The following is an 18,496-nucleotide window of genomic DNA, read 5'->3' as shown; positions in this document are numbered from 1 at the left end:
GAGATGAAGGTGTGAGACTTGCAGCAGTGGTAAATGCATCAGGGTGAGGTGAAACTATGAATTTGACATAGGAGTCGCAGTTGATAGAGATTATTGGTAGGTGAGTGAAGGTGGGGATGGTCACCAAACAATGTGTGAGACTAGTGCTTCATTTTTAAATATTCACTGACCTTGACCACTCGCACTGTATCAAAGTCCACTGTGCTAGATTGTATTGACAGCAATTGCTGGTTGCTCCCATTGCCTTCTTAGGGCTGAATTTAATGGGGCCCCCGGAGATGGGTTCGGAGGCCTTCTTGTCGCACCGGAATCTGGTCGGGGGAGGGATAGGCCGACAAAGCCCTTGCCGCCCAGAGGCAAGCTGAGGCCCTTAAATGACCTATTATCGGCCACCAAGGGCCTCATCCACCTCAGCTGCTGGCATTAAGCTTGCATCCGAGGGGCCTCTGCCACACGGGGAGGTCACCCAGTAAAACGAGGGCCCCCACCGGAAAATGCTCCACTTACGTGAACTTCCCTCCCCTTGCATTAAACACACATCCTCCCCTTCGCACCACCCTCCCATCCTTGCCAGAGCTTGCCGGTCTGGCTCTGGCAACCCTGCCTCACTCACCTTGGGTCCGGGCTCCAGCATTGGGCCTGGGTCAAAGGCCTCTTGCTGTACCAGCAGTGGCTGCCTCCGCTCCCTGTGTCGCTGCTGATACGACAGAGCTATCGACCCTCTGATTCGCTGGCAGCTCTTGGAGGCGGGATCCTCATCTTTAAAGGGGCGGGGATCCCGGTGCCTGGCATTTGAGTGCCTGAACGCTGTTAAATCGTGTCGCAGGGGCTCCGAAAGGCCAAGGCTGGGTTCATCTAGACATTTATGTATCGTATTTTACAATTAGCATATATAGACATGAATTAATAAGTATTATGTTTAGATGTTTTCGTCCCAGTGCTGGAAGCACTGCCAGTGCAACCACATCCAGCCCTCAGTGTCTGCCTGCAGGGCCTCCTGGCCCCCTGTGGATAGAGGAGAGTTCTCATCCTGTCCATCTCATGCACCAAGGTCTCCAGTGCTGCGTCTAAGAACCTTGGAGCACACTCTCTGCCCTGTAACACCATATTCACTCTTCTTCCTGCTAAAAATGTCTTCCCCAGCCACTTCCATCACTTGCTGCAGCCAGAATACCCCTCTCCTTTCAGAGGTGCAGGCTGGCTTTAAGTAGAACTAGCCTCGCATGAACTTGGGGCCTCTGCTGAGGTATACAGCCACTCAATGGCATGTTGAGTATTGGGCTACACGCCACTATCTTTAAATTAGCAAGCAGCACAAAGTTTGTGTGCTGCCTGCATCGGAAGGAATGGGCATGAGTTAATCGTGCATCACGATCCTTGCACCCGTTTTTGGGCCTAATCCAATTTTTCCCACTGTAAATTCAGCAGAGGTTAAGGTAATGTCAAACTTAGGTTTGAAATATTGTAGAATTTTCCAAGATACATTTATATATCGTATTTTACAATTAACATATATAGACATGAATTAATAAGTATTATGCTTAGATGTGATACGCTGGGATTCTGTTATTTATCGGAAAGTTTGTAGGAGTTTTGAAGTATCTTGGATTGTCTGCACAGCAAGACAAGAGTGATATGGTTGTCATGTATAATCTTTAGTGCCGCAAGGCTCTCGCTTTGTTTGCATACATAAGTGTGCATGTGATATTGTGGACTTCAGATATAGGCAAAACTCATATAAATGATTTGTTACAAAGTCTTAGTACTGATATTTCAAAAATCAGCTCTAATAAATGGATGTTTGATTATAGCTCCACGATCACCTGTTACAATAGAGTTCCATATGGTCAAACTAATATTAATTAAAAATTAAATATTATACTGTAATCATTTATGATGTAAACAAGTATCTGTGAGCAATACTGAATATGTCGACATGTGTTTGAAGGCCATCTTCACCCAGAAGTGCCAAGTGGATGATACAGTTCAGTCTCCTCCTGAGGTCTCAACCATCACAGAAGCCAATCTTCAGCCAAATCGATTCACTCCATGTGGTACCAAGAAATGGTTGAGTGCATTGGATACAGCAAAGGCTATGGGCTTCAACAACATCCCAGCTGTAGTGTTGAAGACTTGTGTTTCAGAACTGGCCACATCTCTAGCCAAGCTGTTCTAGTACAGCTACAATACTGCCATCTACCCGACAAAGTGAAAAATTGCCCAGGTACGTCCTGTCCACAAAAAACAGGACAAATCCGATGAGGTGAGCATGACTGCCCTTGACATTATGGCAGCATTTGACCGAGTGTGGCATCAAGGAGCCCGAGTAAAACTGAAGTAAATGGGAATCAGTGGCAAAACTCTCCACTGGCTGGAGTCATACATAGCACAGAGGAAGATAACTGTGGTTGTTGGAGGCCAATCAGTTCAACACCAGAATGTCGCTGCAGGAGTTTCTCAGGGCAGTGCCCTAGGCTCAAACATTTTTAGCTGCTTCACTAATGACCTTCCCTCTAACGTAAGGTCACAAGTGTGGATGTTGACTAATGGTTACACATTGTTTAGTTCCATTCACAACTTATCAGACAGTGAAGCAATACGTGCCCATATGCAACAAAATCTGGACAATATCCAGACCTGGGTTGATAAGTCACAAGTATCATTCCTGCCAGGTAAGTGCCAGGCAATGACCATCTCCAGCAAGAGAGAATCTAACTATCTCCCCTTGACATTCAATGGCATTACCATCACTGAATCCCCCACCATCAACATCCTGGGGTGTTGCCATTGATGAGAAACTTAACTGGACCAGCACTATAAATACTGTGGCTACAAGAGCAGGTCAGAGGCTGGGAATTCTGTGGCGAATAACTCACCTCCTGACTCCGCAAAGCCTGGCCACCATCTACAAGGCATGAGTCAGGATTGTTATGGAAAACTCTCCACTTTCCTGGATGAGTGCAGCTCCAACAACACTTAAGAAGCTCAACACCATCCAGGACAAAGCAGCCCACTTGATTGACACCCCATCCACCACATTAAATACTTACTCCTTCCACCACTGGCTCATTGTGGCAGCAGTGTGTACCATCTACAAGATGCACTGCAGCAACTCGCCAAGTCTTCTCCAACAGCACCTTCCAAACCCACGACCTCTACTACCTAGAAGGAGAACAGTAGCAGATGCATGGGAACATCACCACCTGCAAGTTCCCCTCCAAGTGACACACCATCCTGACTTGGAAAGATATCAATGTTCCTTCATTGTCACTAAACCGAATCCTGAAACTCCCTAGCTAACAGCACTGTGGGACTACCTTCACCACAAGGACTGTAGCAATTCAAAAAGGTGGCTCACCAGCACTTTCTCAAAGGCAAATAGGGATGGGCAATAAATGTTAGCCTAACCAGCAATGCTCATATGCTGTGAACGAAAAACAAAAGAATCCTAAAAGCGCGAGAAATTGGATGCACTTAATTAAAAAAAAGTGAAATTAAATTAAATTAAATTAAACGGGAACAACAGAACAAGCAATTCCCACAAAAAGCAAATCTTGTTTCAAAGCAGCGCACTAGGATTATGGTTTTGTTGCTTTTCCTAGATACTGGCATCCTTGAGAGATACATCTGGGGATATCAGTTGTGTGAATAAAATGAATATGATGTCTGTATAATAAAGGATGTTCCATTACTGTTGAGTATCTAATCCATAATGCTGTAAAATTTACTGAGAATGCAATATTAAGGGCAAATAGGGCACTACAACCTAGGAAACATGTTTGTGTAAGGGGGGCCCAGAGGAAAAAGAGTATACATTTGTGTATAATATCTGAGTAAAACTGAATGTTCTTCAGTATTAAACAGATCAATATAACACATCTTAGTCTCAGACTTATAATCTGGACAGTGGCTTCTTCTAATTCTGCAAATAAAGATATTATTTTGCATCTTACCCATTTTGTACTGAAGAAATTTTACAAACATCCTGAAAAATGAAACAAGACTGTTAATGAACATGATATATAATGTATAACAGTCAAATATATAGCTCTTATACTAAGATACTTATTCTTAAGTGATTGCTGAGCATACTGTAGAGGACAATCACAAAGAGCTGTTCATATTCTTTTAATGTTTATGAATGTTGCAATAATTATTTTGATTGATAGACAAGGTTCTTTTTTTCTATAAAATATGAACATGAATGTTACTGACTATGGGAAAACTGGCTTTTGGGACACATTCACTTTGAACTCTGACTTCTACTTTCATGTTTTTCCAATAAAAATCTGACAGCTGTGATTTCAGATTAAAGATGTTTCATTCGCATGCCTATCCTGATTGTGTTGCATGGTTCCTTATATTACCTTATAGTCAATACCAAGTGTTCACTCTACTGGGAGCCATTTAATAAACAGTTGCCATATAGTTGGGAGACAGACCATTTGTCTCAGCTAGTTCATCTGAACTATGGTTTCACACTGGGAGCAGAGAATTCTTGAAAGAAAACAACAGCTGGCTATTGGCGATGGGGGTTGGGGAGGGGGCGTCGGGGAAGAGAAGGAAAGAAAGCCTGTTTTAAAAATTCTTTGTTTATTTCCAAGATTAAATAAATATAACAGAAACTTGTAATTTTGAAAAGAACTTAAGTTGTAATATTTTACAATTTATGTGACAGTATTATTTATATCTGTCCAAATGAAATGCATAAAAAGTGGCAGTTTTTATTAATTGCTCCGATCATTAACTGAAACAATGGGCTCAATTTTGCCGTGAGCATCAAGAACCCGGCATCAGGATCATTTCTGGGTCCCAACTTTGCACGTTTCAGTAGTGCACTCACCGGTTTCATTCTAAGGGGGTGGGGGGGACAGCCAATTAGTCGACTGCCTCCACGTTTGCCATCCAATTAGGGACGGCTGTTGGTCTGAGGAGGCAGGAGGCCAATCAGTGTCCCCAAAGCAAAGTGCGGCCAGCAGCCCCACTGTGAAGGCAGTGTGTTGCTGATCTGAATGGAGTAGGAGAGGTCAGCGCAAGATGGAGGTGCGATAATGATGACGCAACTGACAGCCATTCCATCCCTCCTGTGAGTAGTTGAGCTGCAGAAAATGCGGGGATCGATGGACCTTTGGAAAAATTGCAGTCCTTTCGAGAAATGCCTGCTAATTACATCAATAATTGCATTTACTATCTTTCCTTGGCTGTCGGGCCTGTTGCTGTTACCGCTGTGCTCTCGCCTCCAGGAAATACGCGAGGAGGCAGGAACACGTGGAGCCGGCCTGGCATTTTTATTTCTAGATTTCCTGGTTCCCCCGTTGGCCTCCAAAGCTGCCTCCACGAGGCTGGGAACATTCTGGCCAGTCTCTCAGCAATGTTTTACAAGGGACCTTTGTTGAATTGTTGATAAAGTAGAGATGGGAGTTTAGATCTGTAATATTTGTAAAAGCTGCAGTGGTCATTGCAATAAATATTTAAAACAACTGGAAATATTTAGAGAAAGCTGTGTTGTGTAATTTGATGGATTAGTTTTAGTTTTGACAGTTAAATACTCTGCTCTTGTCACAAATATCGAAAGGCATACATGACAGTTGCAATGAAAACCATAACCATCAAAGCCAGTCTTCCTTTTTATCATCATGCTGGGGAAGACATGGATCATATGCAAAAGCAGTAACTGTTGTATGAGTCCACTGCCGTTTTACTTCATGTTTCGGTAAATAGTAATGGTTAATTCCGTCTTCCTATGAACTAATGTAGGTGTGTGAGAAGATGAATGCACTGATCCCAAAATTTATTATGCAACCAATTTATTTAAGCTGTGTTTGAAGTAACTCAATACTGCACCTCAATCGGGCTTGTCAATATCCTTGCTGGGAGGTTTACTAGTGCTGTTGGGCTGGGTTTAAACTATTTGGCAGGAGGTTGGAAACCTGAGGGTAGACTCAGATGAGGCAAAATCAGAAGTGGAATTGGAAGGCAGAGGAAACAAAGGATAGAACATTTTTTAAAAAGAGCTTGGCCGTGCTCAAGGGCGTCTACTTCACTGCAAGGAGTCTAGCAAATAAAGCAGACGAATTGAGGGCACAGATAGAAATGCGGCAGTATGATATCATAGATATTACAGAAACATGGCTTAAAGAGGGACAGGAATGGCACCTCAATGTTCCTAGTTACAGGATTTTCAGATGAGGAAGAGAGGGGGATAAAAAAGGAGGGGATGGCAATTTTGAGAAACAATCACAGCTTTGAGGAGGGATGATACATTAGAAGAATCATCAATTGAGGCTATATAGATTGAGTTAGGAACAAAAAAGGGGCAGTCACACTACTGGGAGTGTACAATAGACCCCTGAATAGTCATAGAGAGATAGAAGAGCAAATATGTAGGCAAATCTCCGAGAAGTGCAAAAACAATAGGGCAGTAATAGTAGGGGATTTTAACTACCCCAATATTAAGTGGGATCATTTTAGTGTGAAAGGAATAGAGGGAACATAATTCTTAAGGTGCATTCAGAAGAACTTTTTTGGCTAGTATGTAGCAAGTCCAACAAGAGAGGGCACGGTTCTAGACTGGGTTTTAGGTAATGAAGCTGGGCAGGTGGAAGGAGTGGCAGTGAGAAATCATTATGGTGGTAGTGATCATAATTCAGTCAGTTTTAACATAATTATGGAAAAGGACAGAGATAGAACAGGAGTTGGAGTTCTAAATTGGAGTAAGGCCAGTTTTACTAAGCTGCGAAGTGATTTAGCAAAAGTGGACTGGAAACAGCTACTTGAAGGTAAATCAATGTCAAAGCAGTGGGTGGCATTCAATGGGGGGATTCAGAGGGTTCAGAGTGTTCATGTTCTCACAAATAAAAAGGGTGGGACAGCCAAATCTAGAGCCCCCTGATGTCAAGGAGATTACAGGGTAAGATACGGCAGAAAAGGAAAGCTTATGTCAGATACCGAGAACTCAATACTACGGAAAGCCGAGAGGACTATAAAAAGAGCAGGGGTGAAATCAAAAAGGAAATTAGGAAAGCAAAGAGAGAGCATGAAAGAATATTGGCAAGTAAAATCAAGGAGAAAAAGATGTTTTATCAATTGTCATAGAAACATAGAAAATAGGAGCAGGAGTAGGCCATTCAGCCCTTCGAGCCTGCTCCGCCATTCATTATGATCATGGCTGATCATCCAACTCAGTAACCGTTTCCGCTTTCTCCCCATACCCTTTGATCCCTTTCGCTCCAAGAGCTATATCTAACTCCTTCTTGAAAACATACAATGTTTTGGCCTCCACTACTGTGGTCATGCTAGGCCCCCACCTGCCAAGAATTAATTTTGTCATGAACATCGATTTTAAATTGTTACTGGAGTGAAGAAAGGACTTGTTAAACAGATCAACTGTGGCTGGAAAATACATTTGCATATTAACAGACAGTGTTTGTAGGGACAAAACAGCCATTCCCTGACACACGCAATCCACAATGGACTTTTGTTCACCAGATGTTGAAGGTGGGGGAGCTCGCATTCCAGGCTGACTGCTAAGATGGCTGAATACACAAACGGACATGGTCAAACCAGCTGGGCAATCTGAGTTTTTTGAATTTGTACAAATAGTTTGGGAAAAAAGAAAGTCTGTTTGCTCCTGAACTGAGAAGATCTCTCTCCTGTCTGCTCCCATCTCTTTCTCACAAGCCTCTGAATCCACTGAAGATACATGAACACCAAGAGAGAAAAGTCTCCTACAGCAAACAAGGTTTCAGAAGAATACTGGGCCCCAATGAAAAGCAAGATCTACTTACAATCAAATATTCTACAGTAAGCTCGAAGAACAGTAACACCAACTCTTCAGATATGGCCTCAAACCTTTCCACTTTATTTGTCTTCTGCTCTTTTCTGTCTTTATTTGCATGTGTGTATCACATATGCATGCTAGCATGTATGCGCCGTGCATCCATAGGCATCAACCGAATTAGAGTTTACGTTTAATAAATTTAAACTTTTTTTCTTTAAACCTAAGAAAGCCTGTTTGAGCTGGTTTCTTTGCCTTATACTTGGAAAGCGGTGAACAAGGATTCACCAAGGCGGAGCTAAAAACACGGTCTGTTTAAAAATAAACCCTGTTACAGTAAGACCAGGTGAAGGCTGAAAGGGACCCGTAGACCTCTTTCTCACCTGGTCGTAACAGGTTCCATCTATAAGTGTATCTTTTTTTTTTAAATTGAGCAGCCAATGCTAATATTGCAGGACACCAGTAAATTTGAACAGGATGGAACAGAAGACAAGGTGGTCAGAAAATTCAACCCCCGCAGCGCCCTTATTTTCAGTAAGACCAGTTGAAGGCTTAAAGGGAACCCATACTTCTTTCTCACCTGGTCGTAACACAATACATTAAGAGTAAGAGGATAACTCAGGAAAGAGTAATGCCCATAAAAGACCAAAAATGTAGCCTTTGTGTTGAGGCGGACAATGTGGGTACGGTTACATATGAGCATACGAATTAGGAGCAGGAGTAGGCCACTCGGCCCCTCGAGCCTGCTCCGCCATTCAATCCATGGCTGATCTGATGGTAACCTCAACTCCACATTCCTGCCTACCCCCAATAACCTTTCACCCCCTTGCTTATCAAGAATCTATCTACCTCTGCCTTAAAAATATTCAAAGACTCTTCTTTCACTGTCTTTTGAGGAAGAGTTCCAAAGACTCACGACCTCTGAGAGAACAAATTTCTCCTCATTTCTGTCTTAAATGGGCAACCACTTATTTTTAAACAGTGACCTCCAGTTCTAGATTTGCCCACAAGAGGAAACATCCTTTCCACATCCACCCTGTCAAGACCCCTCAGAATCTTACATGTTTCAATTAAGTCGCCTCTTACTCTTCTAAACTCCAGTGGATACAAGCCTGTCCAACCTTTCTTCATAAGACAACCTGTCCATTTCAGGTATTAGCCTAGTAAACCTTCTCTGAACTGCTTCCAATGCATTTACATTCTTCCTTAAATAAGGAGACCAGTACTGTACACATTACTTCAGATGTGGTCTCACCAAAGCCCTGTATAGCTGAAGCATAAGCTCCCTGCATTTGTATTCAATTCCCCTTGCAATAAATGATAACATTCTGCTAGTTTTCCACATTACTGGCTGTACCTGCATACTAATCATTTGTGATTCATGCATGAGAACACCCAGATCCCTCTGCAGCTCAGAGCTCTGCAATCTCTCACCATTTAGATAATAAGCTTCTTTTTTATTCTTCCTGCCAAAATGGACAATTTCACATTTTCACACATTATACTCCATTTGCCAGATCTTTGCCCACTCACTTAACCTATCTATATCCCTTTGTACCCTCCTTATGTCCTCCTCACAACTTACTTTCCTACCTATCTTTGTGTCATCAGCAAATTTAGCAACCATACCTTTGGTCACTTCCTCCAAGTCATTTACTTTAATTTTAAAAAGTTGATGCCCCAGCACTGCTCCCTATGGAATACCACTTATTACATCTTGCCAGCCAGAAAATTACCCATTTATGCCTACTCTCTGTTTCCTGTTAGCTAACCAATCTCCTATCCATGCCAAAATGTTAGCCCCTACACCATTAGCTTTTACTTTCCGCAATAACCTTTAATGTGGCACCTTATCAAATGCCTGCTGGAAATCTAAGTATAGTACATCCACCAGTTCCCCTTTATCCACAGCACATGTTACCTCTTCAAATAACTCCAATAAATTGGTTAAGCATGATTTTCCCTTTCACAAAGCCATGTTGACTCTGCCCCATTACCTTGAATTTTTCTAAGTGCCCTGCTATAATATCTTTAATAATAGCTTCCAACATTTGTTGATGAAGACTTTGAGTCCGTCTTCACAAAAGAGGGGGACTATGCAGACATTGCAGTTAAGGAGGAGGAGTGTGAAGTATTGGATGTGATAAACATATGGAGAGAGGAAGTATTAAGGGGATTAGCATCCTTGAAAGTAGATAAATCACCAGGGCCAGATTAAATGTACCCCAGGCTGTTAAATGAAGCCAGAGAGGAAATAGCGGAAGATTTGACCATCATTTTCCAATCCTTACTAGATACAGGTGTAGCGCTGGAGGATTGGAGGTCTGCTAACACTGTACCTTTGTTTAAAAAGGGAGCATGGGATAGACCAAATAATTACAGGTCAGTTAGTCTAACCTCGGTAGTGGGCAAATTCTTGGAATCAATTCTGAGAGAAAGGGTAAACTGTCATTTAGAAAGGCACAGATTAATCAAAGATAGTAAGCAGGGATTTGTTAAGGGAAGATCATGTCTGACTAACTTGATTGAATTTTTTGAGGAAGCAACAAGGAGGATTGGTGAGGGTAGTATGGTTGATATGGTCTACATGGATTTTAGCAAGGCTTTTGACAAGGTCCCACATGGCAGACTGCTTAAAAAAATAAAAGCCCATGGGATCCAGGGAAATGTAGCAAGCTGGATACAAAATTGGCTCAGTGGCAGGAAACAAAGGGTAATTGTTGATGCATGTTTTTGCAACTGGAAGCTGTTTCCAGTGGGGTTCTGTAGGGCTCAGTACTGGGTCCCCTGCTTTTTGTGGTATATCTTAACGATTTGGACTTAAATGTAGGGAGAATGATCAAGAAGTTTGCAGATGACACGAAAATTGGCCATGTGGTTGATAACGAGGAGGATAGCTGTAGGCTGCAAGAAAATATCAATTGTGGGCAGAAAAGTGGCAAATGGAATTTAAGACAGAGAAGTGTGAGGTGATGCATTTGGGGAGGTCAAACAATGCAAAGAGTACACAATAAGTGGGAGGATACTGAGAAAGGAAGTGAGGGGCTTTAGAGTGTATGTCCACAGATCCCTGAAGGTAGCAGGACAGGTCAATAAGGTGGAATCCTTTCCTTTATTAGCCGAGGCATAGAATATAAGAGGGAAGTTATGCTGGAACTATATTAAACATTAGTTAGGCCACAATTTGAGTACTGTGTGCAGTTCTAGTTACCTCATTACAGAAGGGATGTAATTGCACTAAAGAGGGTACAGAGGAGATTTATGAGGATGTTGCCAGGACAGGAAAATTGCAGCTATGAGGAAAGATTGGATAGACTGGGATTGTTCTCCTTGGAACAGAGGATGCTGAGGGGAGATTTGATTGAGATGTACAAAATTGTGAGGGGCCTGGATAGTGGATGGGAAGGGCATATTTACATTAGCAGAGAGGTCAGTGACTAGGAGGCATATATTTAAAGTGATTGGTAGAAGGATTAGAGGGGAGATGAGAAAAAGAATTTTCACACAGAGGGTGCTGGGGGTCTGGAACTCACTGCCTGAAAGGGTGGAAGAGGCAGAAAACCTCATCTCATTTAAAAGGTTCGTGGATGTGCCCCTGAAGTGCCGTAACCTGCAGGGCTATGGACCAAATGCTGGAATGTGGGATTAGGCTGGGTAGCTCTTTTTTTTGGCTGGCGCAGACATGATGGGTCAAGTGGCCTCTTTCTGTGCCATAAACTTTCTATGATTCTAAAATGCAAAAACTGCAGATAAACGCTTCCCGCATTACACTCTGGACTGTTGAAGAAATCCCACATGCAGATCTTGCTGGCTACCATAGAAACATAGCAGGTGGTCATTCAGCCCATTCAGTCTCTGCTGGCTCTTTGTCAAAGCGATCTAAAACTATACGACTGTCCAAAGCTCTGCATTCTTCTTCAGCTTCAAGTATTTATCCAATTTTCTATCATAAAATGTAATGCAACCTATCTATATGACAAATCATTGCATGCTCTAAAAACCTTCTATGTAAAGCCATTTCTCCCAACCTCTCTCCTCACCCTCTGCAGTTGACTTAACTTGACTTAACAGAGAAAACAGGGCCTCAAAATGAGGTCAGTAGCCTTACCACCTCATTAACACCAATGATGCAATCAGTGCCATTTTGAGAAAATATTAAGCAGTTTGATTAGCATCTTTGCAATGATAGGTTGATAATTTGGGTATAGTCTTTCAAAACCCTTCTGTCAGTAATACCCCCTTCTCTAACCTGCCAATTCTGATGAAGGTTTATATCAGAGATGTTAATCTATCTTTTCTCCTTCAGAGCTGATAGAACAGCACAGAAGGTCAATCATTTTCTGTTGTTATTTCTAGGTGATGTACCATCTAAGTGTCCCAGATTTTCAGTATATTTCAAATACTGTAGTACAAATCTTTGATGCAGATTTCTAAATTTCTGAAATCTAGAGAAATGCAAAGAACTGCAGAATGTTTCTATCTATCCACTTACTGTTAATGTGTACATCAATGAGACTGTGGGAAACTAGGTAGATTAGAACACCATCTTAAATCAGCTCAGTGATACGAAATTCAAACTTGGGAACCAAAAAAAGAAAAGGATTGGTCACCATAGTAAATTGGAACTCAAGCAAACAGCTCTGTACAGGGAGATATTACATGCACAAGCTAAAAGTTCTAAATCTATCTTCAGTGCATAACATCAAATTTTACAGGCCTCAGACCTTACTCTGTCTTGTTTTATTCTGAGGCATAGAAATGCTTTTAGCATCCTCCCAGGGGTTAATAAAGTTAAGAACAGCTGGTAGCAAGCATTCAGGATAATATTGCAGCCAAAGTCTGCCTAACACCACTGATGTGTGGTGTTATTGCTTTTAAAGCAATACTGAAGATCATGTGATTTTTGAGCATGATATAGATTTTGTTCCCATTTCCCTTTAAATTTCTTTTAATGTGACAGCTGAGGATTATCCTTTCGGGCAATGATCTGTAAAAGAAAGGATAGTTTAGGAAAATTGACTGTTTCATGCTTAATTAGTGCGGGAAAACAAATCAATTGAAAGAAATAGTCGTAACTGATGAATTTCTTACTGGTGAGCTGTGCATTCTTTTCATAATGCACCTGATGTAAAATGGAATAGAAATTACATTTGTTAAAGTCCTCAGGTGATTAAAATTATGTTACTATATAATTAAACTATTAGCTTCTTTATATATTGATTCAAATGACTTTGTTATATAGTTAACATAGCCCTCGTATTTATTGACTATAGTGGAAATAATGACAGTGAAAGACAGCTATAGAATAATTATTTTGAACATATGAATATTGTCTACAATTCAACTTATTTATGCATGTCATGATCTGAAATATTTTAGCCAGACAAGTATCTATATTTAAGAGGCATGTTTATTAATTTAAGAGCTAATCTAAATATGATTACACAGTGAATTTTACAACCCCATAGCTTGCATTCCTGTGCTATTTTACATGATTTTCATGAACTCAAGAACAAAGCAAAAATATATTATTCTGTTTCAATTTCTGCAGGTTTCTGTTACTTAAGTTTTCAAAGTCAATTTGAATTTTAATTCAGAAATGTAATTATGGGCAACAAACCATTCATGTCAGTCTAATTATGTGGAAATCATTGGCCGGTTGATTCTGGATTTCCAGAATGTCTTGACATTGATAAACAGATCATTAGGAAAAGCCTGCAGTTTTAACTCAGGATTAAAAACTTGATGGGCCCCATTTCCTCTACAAATGCTGGTTGTGAACAACAATTTTATTGTTCCCACTCCCTAAAGGAGCTCTAATATGTTGTTTTAGGAGCATAGAAATAGATAGGATGAGAAAAGGTCATTACAGTTCATTCAAGGTCGGGAAGATGAAGAATTTGAAACATGCAATATATCCTACTGGAATCTTTTTAATTTCCTGCAATACCAGAGTAAAACTTTATAAGACTTAATAATTATAAATGTTTGTTAAGAAAAAAATGACTAGTTAATAATGGAAAGAACGGTGACTTACTGGAGGACATTTTCATCCATCGATTCTTCCCTTGTGTAGTAAAAACAATGGTCACCGAGGATTTGATTATATAGGGTTGATTTTTAACTTGAGTGCGTTCAAGGCGGATGGGATGCAGGGAGAGAGGGAAATCCCCATGGAGACTGCAGCCTGAGGTAAAGGGGCCATTTTAACTCTTGAGCCTCCTTTAAATACTGCCCCACTAACTGCTGCCCAAAACCAGTGGCAGTGGTGTTAGAGCCTGCATAGGGAGCAGCAATTGGGAATGGAGTCCAAAATATTTGGATACTCCTCTCTAGCATAGATTCCAACCCATAACCTCCATCCCTCTGAATCTGGTCTGCTGCTTGTCTTCAGCACCTTCAACTCAACCATTAGAGGTTGCTTTCTCTGCTGTTCTGCCCTTATTCTCCAGATCCCGCTTTTATAACCACTGTGCCAAGCTATTTCTCTGCCTGCCTTCAAGTTCATTTTTTCTAATGCAGAAAAACAAAGTTTTAATATTGAATAGCTTTCTATTTGTGGGCTGCTTCAAAAGGATTCTTCTTGGACTATTCAGGTAAACTCCCTACTATTTTGTAGTGTCTGAATAATTGCACATCTAACATTTAATATGTTTAATTCTAATGTACTATTCTCATCTTACTCTTATTTTATAGGTACTCTCATTCAAGGTTAACAAAATGGTTTTGTTTGAATGACTACAGAAGTGTATTGAATTGCAATGGCAAAAGCTCAGACCTTTCTGTTGCCAGCAGGTACTTGGTTTCCTACCATACAGTTGCACAAAAATCTATAATGTCATTAGTTTCTAACTTTCCCTTTATGTTCAATCTTAGACAGATGGGAATCTTCTGTGCAGACTTCAGGAAAAAGCAAACTGTGCCAAATTAAAGCCTGCCCTTCCTTTTTATTTAATGGCCAGTACTACTATGAGGAGAGATAAGCCTAGAGAGTAACTAGGCTTATAAATGGTACAACTGAAAAAGAAGCAGCTAACCACAGTTCTGATCTGGACCTCAGACTTCAATGTTACATGATTTGAACCAATTGCACCAAAACCTGTTCATCAATCATCCCTTTGCTCACAGACCGACACTGGCTCCCAGTCCGTCAATGCCTTGATTTTTAAATTCTCATCCTTGTGTTCAAATCCCTCCATGGCCTCAATTCTCCCTATCTCTGTAACCTCCACTGGCCTCACAGCCCTACAGGATCACTGTGTTTTTCCATCTCTGCGCTGTTATGCATCCTCCACTTCATTTGCCCCATCATCAGCTGTCTGGTCTCTGGAATTCCCTCCCTAAACCTCTCTGCCTCTCCACTTCTCTCTTCATTAAGCTTCTGCTTAAAACCTATCTCTGTGCCCCAGCTTTTGGTCACCTTTCCTAATATCTCCTCCTTTGGCTCAGTGTCAATTTTTGTCTGATTATGCTCCTGTGAAGTAGCTTGGGATGTTTTACTAGATTAAAGGCACATATACGTGTAAGTTTTTGTTGTTACAGAATTAGATAATTTAAATCAAAATGTGTTTCTATTTGCCACAGCTCTTCCCTCTGCTTTATCAACATAGACCATGATAAAGACCACTTAGTAGGTATAACATTTCAAGTTATTACATTCTTCTGCAAGAAGAAAATCAAGGTTTGACTATAGAACTAGAAATAATTCCACTGCCGCCCAACCAGGGAAAAGTGAAAAACCTTGCATTTATATAACGCCTGTCACAATCTCATGACATCCTAACTTACTTCAAAGCCAATGAAGAACTTTGGAAGTGTAGTCACTGTTGTGATGTAAGGAAAGTAAGAAGCCAATTTGCACACAGTAAGATCCAACAAACAGCAATAAGATAAATGACCCGATAATCTTTTTTAAGCCCTGTAGGTTAAGGGATAAGCATTAACCAGGAGGACAGAACTTTAGTTAGGCCACACTTAGAATATTGCATGCAATTCTGGTTGCAACACTACCAGAAGGACGTGGAGGCTTTGGAGAGGGTACAGAAGAGGTTTACCAGGATGTTGCCTGGTCTGGAGGGCATTAGCTATGAGGAGAGGTTGGATAAACTCGGATTGTTTTCACTGGAACGACGGAGGTGGAGGGGCGACATGATAGAGGTTTACAAAGTTATGAGCGGCATGGACAGAGTGGATAGTCAGAAGCTTTTTCCAAAGGTGGAAGAGTCAGTTACTAGGGGACATAGGTTTAAGGTGGGAGGGGCAAAGTTTAGAGGGGATGTGCGAAGCAAGTCTTTTACACAGAGGGTGGTGAGTGCCTGGAACTTGCTGTCAGGGGAGGTGGTGGAAGCAGGTACGATGGCAATGTTTAAGGGGCATCTTGACAAATACATGAATAGGATGGGAATAGAGGGATACAGTCCCCGGAAGTGCAGAAGGTTTTAGTTTAGGTAGGCATGAAGATCGGCGCAGGCTTAGAGGGCCGACTGGCCTGTTCCTGTGCTGTACTGTTCTTTGTTCTTTGTTTGATCTTGACATGGAGAACTTATCTGTTCTTCTTTGAATAGTGGCAAGGAATCTTCTATGTCCATCTAAGAGCTTGGTTTAACATTTAATCTAAAAGATGGTACTTCCAACAGTGCAACACTGTACTGAAATGTTAGCCTAGATTGTGTGTTCAAATCTGTGGAATGTGGCTTGCACCCTCATCCTTCTGACTCAGAGGTGAGAGTGCTACCACGGAACTACGGCTGACACATTTTTGCAGTAAAGCTTCAAAAACAGACATGGGCTTAACTTTGGTCGCAATAGTTTAATAAATGAAGATCCATTTTGTGCAATTTGCAAGGGAATTTGAGAAAAAGAACAAATATTTAAATATCACCCACATACCTATTATTGTTTTGTACAGCTCAGTTTTAATTTATTTTAAACTTTATTTTGTTAGACAGCGATGCATCTAAATCCAGGATAGCCAACCTAGCATCTTTGTACCTCAGATTATTCTGATCCAGCACTTAAAGTAAACATAAACTAAACAAAGTGGAGCATTGGCAGCCTGTGCGGATCATTTTTTTTTAAAAAGGTTTCTGAGCTTTAATCTGACAAAAAGGTCACTGCCACAAATAAACTGAGTATGTTAGCCCTTCTAATTTTGTTGCAAGAGCAAATGTAAAGGATAAGCAAAACAGCCAAACAACTCAGCATTTTAACTGAGCTCAAAGGCAAATCATTGTAACTGTTCCGTTTCATAAATGAAGAGAAAATTTCAGGTTTGCTGACACATGATGCAATAATCCTCTTTGTTTTTGATGCTGAGAATATTCTAGATATTTCACACCACAGAAATGCTATTGAAGATATTATTTCATCTCATTGAGCCACCACTGCAGGATTAGGCAGTTTTATAGGAACATAGGAGCAGGAGTAGGCTATTCAGCCTGTCAAGCCTGCTCCACCATTCAGTGACATCATGGATGAACATCTACCTCAATGCCACTTTCCTGCGCTATCCCCAAATCCCTTGATGTCATTAGTATCCAGATATCCATTGATTTCTGTCTTGAACATGCTCAATGATTGAGCTTCCACAGCCCTCGAGGGCAGAGAATTCCAAAGGTTCACCACCCTCTGAGTAAAGAAATTCCTCCTCATCTCAGTCTTAAATGGCCTGCTCCTTAGTCTGAGACTGTGTCCCCTGGTTCTAGACTCACAAACATCCATTCTCCATCCATCCTGTCACACCCTGTAAGAATTTTGTAAGTTTCAATGAGATCACCTCTCATACTTTGAAATTCTAGAGAATACAGGCCCAGTTTCTGCAATCTCTCCTCATTAGACAATCCCACCATCCCAGGGATGAGTCTGGTGAACCTACATTGCACTCTCTCTATGGCAAATCTATCCTTCCTTAGATGAGGAGAACAAAACTGCACACAAAACTTCAGCTGCGATTTCACCAAGGCTCTATACAATTGCAGCAAGACCTCTTTACTCCTGTTCTCAAAACCCCTTGCAATGAAGGCAAACATACTATTTGCCTTCCTAATTGTTTGCTGCACCTGCATGCTAGCTTTTTGTGACTCATGAACAAGGACACCCAGGTCCTTTTGGACATCAACACTTCCCAGCCTCTCACTATTTAAGAAATACTCTGTCTTTCTCGTTTTTTTTTACCAAAGTGGATAACTTTACATTTATTCACATTATATTCCATATGCCATGTTCTTGCCCATTCAGTTAGCCTATCCAACTCCCCATGAAGCTTCCTTGCATCCTCCTCACAACTTATTAGTTTTGCGTCATCAGCAAATTTGGAAATATTATATTTGGTCCCCACATCCAAATCATTTATATAGATTGTGAACAGCTGTGGCCCAAGCACTGATCCTTGCAGTACCCCACTAGTAACAGCCTGCCTTCCTGAGAATGACCTGTTTATTCCTACTCTCTGCTTTCTATCTATTAACCAATTCTCAATCCAGACTAGTATATTACCCCGAATCCCAGGCACTCTAATTTTGTTTACTAACCTCTGGTGTGGGACCTTATCAAAAGCCTTCTGAAAATCCAAATATGCCACATCCACTGATTCTCCTTTATCTATGCTACAAGTCACATCCTCAAAAAACTCCAAAAACTTTGTCAAACATGATTTCCCTTTCATAAATTTATGTTGACTCTGCCCAATCATATCATTAATTATTTTCTAAGTGGTTAGTT

The sequence above is a fragment of the Heterodontus francisci genome, chromosome 1 (genome assembly GCF_036365525.1).
Source record: "Heterodontus francisci isolate sHetFra1 chromosome 1, sHetFra1.hap1, whole genome shotgun sequence".
In the NCBI taxonomy this organism is placed as follows: domain Eukaryota; kingdom Metazoa; phylum Chordata; class Chondrichthyes; order Heterodontiformes; family Heterodontidae; genus Heterodontus; species Heterodontus francisci.
The sequence above is the reverse complement of the archived record's forward strand: the minus strand, read 5'-3'. Positions refer to the sequence as shown.